Raw genomic sequence first — 8,578 nt, 5'->3', positions numbered from 1 at the left:
TTATGAATTATTAATTACTATTAGGGGCCGTCCATAATTTTCAACATTTTCACGAGCGTACAAACCCGTACGCGGGAGGAGGGAATTAAGGGGCCACGGTACACTTTTTTTGAAAATTAAAAATGTCGATCAACATTTTTCATTTGGGGATGTACACTTTTAGAGGGGGAGGGGTGCTCAAAACTGTACGGTTTGTTCGCTCGTTAAAACATTGAAAAATTATGGACGGTCCCCATAGGATATGGCAGCATAGAACAACAAAATGACTATCCATTTATGGTCTAGCGCTTTTTGCGTTGTTTTTTTTTTGCAACAATCTATTTTTATTTGTTTTTTTCTCCCTTCCTCATGGAAAGGAGGTCAAAAAATGATTAAGAATATAAATCCGCATTTCAAGGTACGGATTCACAGACAGGATAAGTTTGATTTACATACCAATGATATAGAGTCATTTTGTGATATTTAAATAAATTTCTAAACGATTCGACCTACATGTCTTGCATATATTATAAATATATGTTATTAATAATTACAATTTTTCCATTTTTGAAAATGTTTTTAAATAGTTTAACCTGGGAATCATTGCTACATTTTACAATTACTTTGATTGGTTCCAAACTTAGCATAGACGTGCAAAGAGGCTATATTTATTTTTTTGTATTGTACACGATAACGTGGCTTCTCGAAGAATAGGGAAATAATGAGGAAATACACGGTTTTAGCTTTTGGTGTGATTGGTTAATAGTAATACTTCTTTTTTCTTGTTTTTAAACGGCCGGACACACTGGTTATGTCCAGTGCCAGATTTATTAAGCTGGCTTTAATCAGACTGGCAACCAATTTGATACCCATCCCTCCGAATTATACTTATTTTGTACCATTTCGTACAATAGTCATTTCGTACCATTGTGACACGTACCAAACTCATTTTGTTATATAGTTATTTATAATTATGTTATGAAAAATCCTACTAATAGGCGTAATAAAAATAAAAATAAATGAATGAATAAATAAATAAATAAATAAACAAATAAGAATAATAATAAAAAATAATAAAAAATGTTTTCCATTTATTGTTAAATGTTTTGCGACTGTTAAACCAGGGGTCGTAGTTCCATGGTAAAGCGTTCGCCTGATGTGCAGTATGTTTGGGATCGATCTCCACTTTGCTATTTTTCTTGGCATATCAAAGGTCTGGGCCGTAACCAGGTAGAGGGGATCGGGTCACGGGAATTTGTTGCAGTATTGCGTCGCGCAGACCTGGCAACCGTGATTTTGGTGTATGGTGAGCCGGCTCCGAAGAGAGTATAAGAGGAAACGTGCCTCAGGGGCGGCACAGAGGGGGTCAAAACCGACAGCTGTTCCGCCTGGAATGTTATCTAATTTCCACTAATCAAGTTATGTCAATGTGGGTTAATTTAATTATGTTCTAAAAGGGGGAGAGGGTTCATACGATATTTATGGACCATATTTTACACGATGTCATGTGGGGTTTTTTAGGTGCATTATTGTTTTATGTAGTAACGTACTTAAAAATAATCGATTATAACACATGAAGTACATGCATAGATCGAATATTAACAATAATGAAACAGGCGTGATGTTTGAAAATCAGACTAATTTTTAAAGGGACATACCCTAGTTTCAACCCGTGAACATTAACACTGAGTTTAGTTAATCTACAAACCTGTAACACATTGGAATAAAGTTACAACTGAGTAAAACAGGAGTCTGTGACTTTAAAATGGTGAAATACCCTCTAAAATTGATTATAACTGGACTCCATAGCTGTTACTTCTCAGACACACGTGCGTTTTTAAAAATATGAGAAATGCATTTTGTGATATTAAAAAGACTAGGATGACCAAAAACACTTTGCATGTACGGAAAAGGATAATCTAAACAATAAAATCTAAGTAAGGTATGATTTCAGTTATTAAAAACGGCTCTAATAGTAAACAAAATGCCTTTGTGTTTAGAAACTAAGGTATCTCCCTTTAATATAATATGCAAGTTTCTTCTTTCCTCGTGGAAAGAAGGTCAAAAAATGTAATATCAAACTAAATTCGCATTTCAAGGTACGAACTTATAGACAGGACAAGTTTGATTTACATACCACGTCAAACATTTCTTTTTGTGCTATATAAATAGCAGTACGAAAGGTTCAAGTCCAATGTGTTGCATATATTTGAAATATGTGATAAACTAATTAACTATATTTGATGTTTTAAAGACCGTAAAGGGTATTTCAATTAGATTATCAATCTAAACTGGAAAGTTGAAGAAATTTCATTATTAGTCACCCTCAATTGTTTTGATTGAGAAAACACGTTTCATGATTGTGTGATTGATTCCACTATTTCCGTGTAAAAGCTAATTTCGTATATTGCGAATTGAAGCAAGAAATATATGAAGTGAAACTTGTATGGAAAGCAGACAGCCATTAGATACTTGTCTACACTTGATAAATATAATACGCTGACAAATACACCAGAGAAGAAAATCGATGTTATATAATATTATAAAGAGATTAGTAAGCTCGAGTGACTCAGTTTGTGTGAACATATTTAACGTTTCGCTTCATTGATCTGGGCCCGTCTTTATAAACCTTAAAGTCTAGACTTTAATAAAGTCCAGACTTTAACGTAATGCTATTTGAATGGCGTTGCCATGACGTTAAAGTGTGGACTTTATTAAAGTCTAGACATTAAGGTTTATAAGCACGGGGCTAGGTCGTGTACGTTAACATTTCATTATAGAAAATAAAAATAGAATGTGATGAATTATGAGATGGTGGTCTTTCCGATTTATATATAGATATAAAATGTTATTTCACCATGCTTTAATTATGATTCAATTATCTAACCAAACTTCGAACCAGTGCAAACCAATTCCATCATGCCTCCTTATTTAATTTTATTTTATTGCTTAAATTAATTTTATTTTCTCCTTTCCTCGTAGAAAGAAGATCAAAAGAGTATTTTCGCACTTATATTTGCATTTCAAAGGTGCAAATATCTCAGGCGTACTAAGTTTGATTTGCTTTAAACCACTGATTATATAATACTTTTTGGGAGGAATTTAAAGACTCGATTAAACGAAACCTTTCTATGTTTCGTGTATTTTATTATTATACTATGTGTTATTTTATTAATTTCTCAAATATTTGTAACTTTATTACTTTCTTGATTACAATATGATAAAAACCAATTTACAGTTGTCAAGATTTATCATATGATTGAAATGTTCTTGCATAGTAAAGGGAATAATAATAAATTTGGTGCCTAACTCATTCTATTTCCGTGTTATCTTAATGTCGTACATTAAACAAACCGTTTTGTCAACCTCACTAGATAACACTTCCGCGTGCTTTATTAATCATCGTCTATTGGATGCCTAATATCTGCCCCGGGTTGGGTCCCTGGCCTCTCAGCGATCGAACTCCTGGGCAGACATGCTCAAAACTGTGGTATAAATGTTAAAAACTTACGGAATGGAATGGATGCCTAAGGGACGATCCATAAATGTCAATGGTTTTCATAATCCTAACAATGGTAGGATTGGGATTGATCCCCCCCTCCCCCCCCCCCCCCAATCCTAACATAAAAACATTGATATAATGTGTACGAAACATTGACCTTCGATGGACCGCTGTTTTACCTGAAAAGCAATCTGAACATGGCTTTTACCCCCCCTCCCCCCCCCCCCCCTTCCGAACATTGTTCGGATTGTGAAGCACATCGATATTTATGGACCGTCCCTAATGGGTAATTCTGACATATTGCCCGAATCTTAGAGAGGTAACACGCTGCATTTTCCTGTTGTTGGCAAGGGTTGTTTTATGCACCACTTGCGATGCCTGTTATAAAATAAAATTAGGACATATTTCCAGTTTATTTTACTCTTTAATTATACCAGCAGTGGATTGACCGTTTAGGGCGGATCGATCTACAGGGGCCTGTGTCTAGGTTTTCCATGGGAGGGGAATTTAAATTCTCAGTGAGAGGTTATATTTCACCTTGGTAGGCCTACTTTAGCCCGATGTTTACGTGAAATACAAACGTTTGAATGCAACGTCTAAAACGTAAAAGATGAGAAAAAGAATGAAGTCTCTCGATTTGGGGAAGGGGAAGAGATTAGTTATCCATGACCCCCCCCCCCCCCCCCACACACACACACACACCATCACCACCACCACCTAGTGAGAGTGGAGGGTTGTGGGTCCGCGTAGAAACAAACACCGTTAACGTTCCTAAATCAGGATTGTGGTTTGAGACATGCTAGCCCGAGTAGGCCTATTCCGAGTGTAACAGAGCTGGAGAGCTAGACGGACATTTGGAAGGTTATACGCTCTCATTAGTTTGTGATGCGCGGTCAGTCTGGGATCGATCCCCGTCAGTGGGCACATTGGACTATTTTTCGATCCAGCCAGTGCACCACGACTGGTATATCAGAGAGGTACACACGCCAAGCAGGCATACGACTCGTAGATCAAATATTTGTTCACCTTGATTAAACGTGAATGTAATGTGTCTGTCTGTCTGTCTGTCTGTCTGTCTGTCTGTCTGTCTGTCTCTCTCTCTCTCTCTCTCTCTCTCTCTCTCTCTCTCTCTCTCTCTCTCTCTCTCTCTCTCTCTCTCTCTCTCTCTCTCTCTCTCTCTCTCTCTCTCTCTCTCTCTCTCTCTCTCTCTCTCTCTCTCTCTCTCTCTCTCTCTCTCTCTCTCTCTGTGTGTGTGTGTGTGTGTGTGTGTGTGCGTGCGCGCGCGGTCGGTCTGGGATTGATCCCCGTCGGTGGACCCATTGCGCTATTTCTCGTTCCACCCAGTGAACCACGACTGGTAGGCTATATCAAAGGCTGTGATATGTGCTATCATGTCTGTTGGATGGTGCATATAAAAGATCCCACATATCAATATCAATAATGGGTAGGGCTAGAGGTGACCTGAACTATATCAATAGGCGTCAGAAGCTGGGGAGGGTGGAGTTGGGGGGGGGGGGGGGGGGTGTATGCCAGAGAGTATATTCTTACCCGAATGTGAAGATTATGCACCACTCCCATCCTCCCAATATGGAATTAATATATCGCTGGAACCTTCATTTGCAAAGCGCATATGTGTAGGAAATTGTGCGGGGGGTCAAGACTGGCGAGCGAAATGTCATAGTGGGTTCGAATCATGCTTCCCCCACTCTTGCACATGCGCCTGAGTAGCTGACATCTTCCGACACCTGCGTTTGTTAAAAGATAAAATCGCCAGGGACATAAACAAAAGGGCTATGGTTGTGATAGGTAGGGACAATTACTGTAACTAGTTATTTGAGAAAGTAAGAATAATTTCCGTGATGAGTTTTTATCGACGTCATAAGCAACGGTTCTCGTTCCAACCAGTGCACCACAACTGGACAAAGGTCGATGGTATGTGTTTTCCTGTCTGTGGGTAGGTGCATATAAAAGACCCCGTGTTGCATTAGGAAACAATGTAGCGTGTTTCCTCCGAGTCAGAATTACTAATGTTTGACATCCAATAGCCGATGATTTTTCATAAGGGAAAATATCAATGGGGTGCGAGCAGGATCAGTAGACCCAGCTCTTAAGTACTGATATAGCCAGGCTTTTTTAATTGGGGAGGGGGGGGGGGGAGGAAGGGGGATGGATGTGTATTTTATAAAAGTTAATAGTTACCCCCCCCCCCCCCCCCCCCCACCGCTCTGAAGATAATGTATTACCCTTCCTCCACCCTCACATTTGGATGGCGAATGAGTGTCCGTGCGTGCTTCTGACGATGTCAGGGAGTTTTTGTGTGCTGTCATAATCATGTTTGCATGTTTGTACGGGCGTAGTTTATCATGATACATTATCATTTTCTTTGGCCAGAACCATTTGTTTTGTTCCTAATCCAATTTGTGCCCCATGACTTAAATTACTTACATGGAAGGACACATTTGCTAAGGTGGACATACTAATGTGCATATAAAATATTATTTGCTGTTGAAAAATGCAATCTAATTAAAATTAGCTCCACTATTACATGTGGATCTAACACCAGCCAGTTGGAGCTCATGACCACCAATCAAAACCTTACTTGCAGAATCCTGCCAGTGATTTAAAACTAACAACACTGCGTAGTCCCCAATGTCCAGGTAACATTTCGTCTGTAAATAATAATTTAAATATTGACCAGGTCAGGTCATAGGGTTTTACGTGCACATTCAGAACAAGCTGTTGTAGCGCGCGCCCGGCTCCTCCGTCTATGACAGGAAAGGGGGGGGGGGGGGGTGGGGTGTGTGTGTGGGGAAGGAGGGACCGCCTACGCTGGCAGGTGCAAGGGAGCACCAGCAGCCCGATTGAATCGGTAGTAGGCGGGTGGGGGTGGTGGTGGTGCTATGGAATTTGAATGGAGCCGTTAATGCCAAAGAGAAAAGGTGCGCATTTTGTTGAGGAAATTGGGCGCAATTTTGAACGGTCGGTCGAAAGGTAAATGGGCGAGCTAGTATAGGTTTTGAATCGAGAGTAGCTCGTTAGTGGGTCGAGAGTAGCTCGTTAATTATAGACCTTCATGATGCTGGTTGTCTCCCTAGGTTGTCCGTAGGGTCCTTATAAGGACCTGACCTCTTCTAGTCGTGGCATGACAACCCAGAGGAGACTCGTGCAATTGTGTAGACACTGGTAGGCAAGGCGTTTTGTTCCGGGGTGGTCGACGTGCTGATGTTGGCAGGGTGCTCTGTTTCCTCCTTAGTGACACCAAGTACAAGTTTCCAGCAGCAAGTATTTGGGGATTGTGTGGGGGAGGCCGATATTCTTTTGTTCGGCCTCCCCCGGGTGCATTGCAATTGTGTACTCGGAACCGGTATTCTTTTGTCCGGTTCCTTATTAGAGCACGTGCAGGGCCATTAAATGGGGGGCGGATGCATTGTTATCATTAGTCAATGCATCCTGTGTATTGTTGCGGTGAGCATGTAGTCTTTATGTAATCCTAGTTTGGTGTTAAGGTTGTACTTATTGTCTTACGTCCCTACTCTAATGAATCCAATGGTCATCATCACCACCCATCCCCCTCCGTCCTTGTGTAGCATTGGGCAATGGGCAACTATATTTACGTGCCCCCCTATCCACGAAGGTTCAGGCACGCCCACTACGGATTTAGCCTCCGACTTCGCCAGTGACCAACTCCGGGGCGGGGGGGGGGGGGGGGGGGGGGGGGGGGGGGGGGGATAAGTTTGAGGTGGGCGGAATTTGGAAAAAAGCCATTTAGTAAAGTCAACGCGAGCGCGGACCAAATAGCACACACTTCGCAGACCTCAAGTAACATCGAGTGGGAGCCGTGCTCTGATTGGCTGAATTTCGATTCCTCGGTGAAGCCTGTAATTTACCTAAGTCTACAAAGAGTAACTGCATCCAAAAACATGTCTGGACTCTAAATTTAAACCCAAAAAGTTATGACTGCTCGGCCGAAAAGTTTTTAAGGTGATTTTGAGCAATTGATCGGGCGCCAAAATAAAATGCGTCAGACTATTTATAAAAAAATAAACATAAGAATTTTGAACTGCTTCGAAAACGTTTAAAGTCTAACTAGCCCCAAAAAGGAGGTTGATACCTGTCCTAGCAAAGGTTGGCGTCTAAGGCGATCCGATGAAGTCGGTGGTGTCCAGATGTGGAAGATCAGGCCGGTAGGGGGAGGCTGCTAAACTCTTGGTGATGAAACGGTAGTCATCCCCCGCTATGGTTTTGAGGACACGGTGTAGAGTGGGGTTGTCCATCTCCTCGAGTAGCAGCGCTTGGTTGTATCTCCCCCTCCGGCAGATGGTGACGCAAACTGCGTTGATATCCACATCAACTTGGACTCGGTGGACGGCGAAGTCCCCTTCATCGGGATTGGCTGGCAAAGGGTGGTAAGCTTTGTGCTTGGGCTCACTGATGAGTTGGCGAACGTCCTCCAGGTTGGTTTTGATGAGTTGATGGAATCGCGGATGTAATTTGCTGGCCTTAAGTGTCCACTGTCTGGTTGGTTGTTGCTCTGGCTTCGGCGAGTGGGGCGACATGGCCTGGCTGGGGTGACACTCGGGGGAGTGGTCGCCTTCCTCTTCACGACTGCCGTCTTCCGGGCCTGGACCTCTACGGGCGTCGTCATTTGAATTGGCGACACATCCGGAGGTCCAGAAGTAAAGTCCGGTGGATCGGGTCTGTTGTAGGGTGTGACACAGATCGCTGTGTCAGACTCATTCAGATCCTCATTCTCCGTCGAAGAGACTGCGATGGATGGAGCCGGGGCCACTTCCTTCTTCGTCTTCTTCTTCGGGGGGTCGGCGTTGGGCGGTCCAGCAGACGGAGTCGCTGCCGGCGGTTTAGACTCCCCCTGCGCCGCCGCTGGCGCACGTCTCCTCTTCCTTCACCTTCCTTTCTTCGGAACTCTATCTCCGTACACCAAGGTCAGGGTTGCCTGTGACCCGGTGTACGAGATTTTGTGTAGCATTTAATATTGACCAATCACACTTCGCATTTTATAACGTTATTTGGGAGCATACAAATTCTAAAAATATCGGGCGAGTCTATTTTAGTGGCCGAAGTACAGCGAACCATACC

This window comes from Gigantopelta aegis, chromosome 14, assembly GCF_016097555.1.
Source record: "Gigantopelta aegis isolate Gae_Host chromosome 14, Gae_host_genome, whole genome shotgun sequence".
In the NCBI taxonomy this organism is placed as follows: Eukaryota; Metazoa; Mollusca; class Gastropoda; order Neomphalida; family Peltospiridae; genus Gigantopelta; species Gigantopelta aegis.
The sequence above is the reverse complement of the archived record's forward strand: the minus strand, read 5'-3'. Positions refer to the sequence as shown.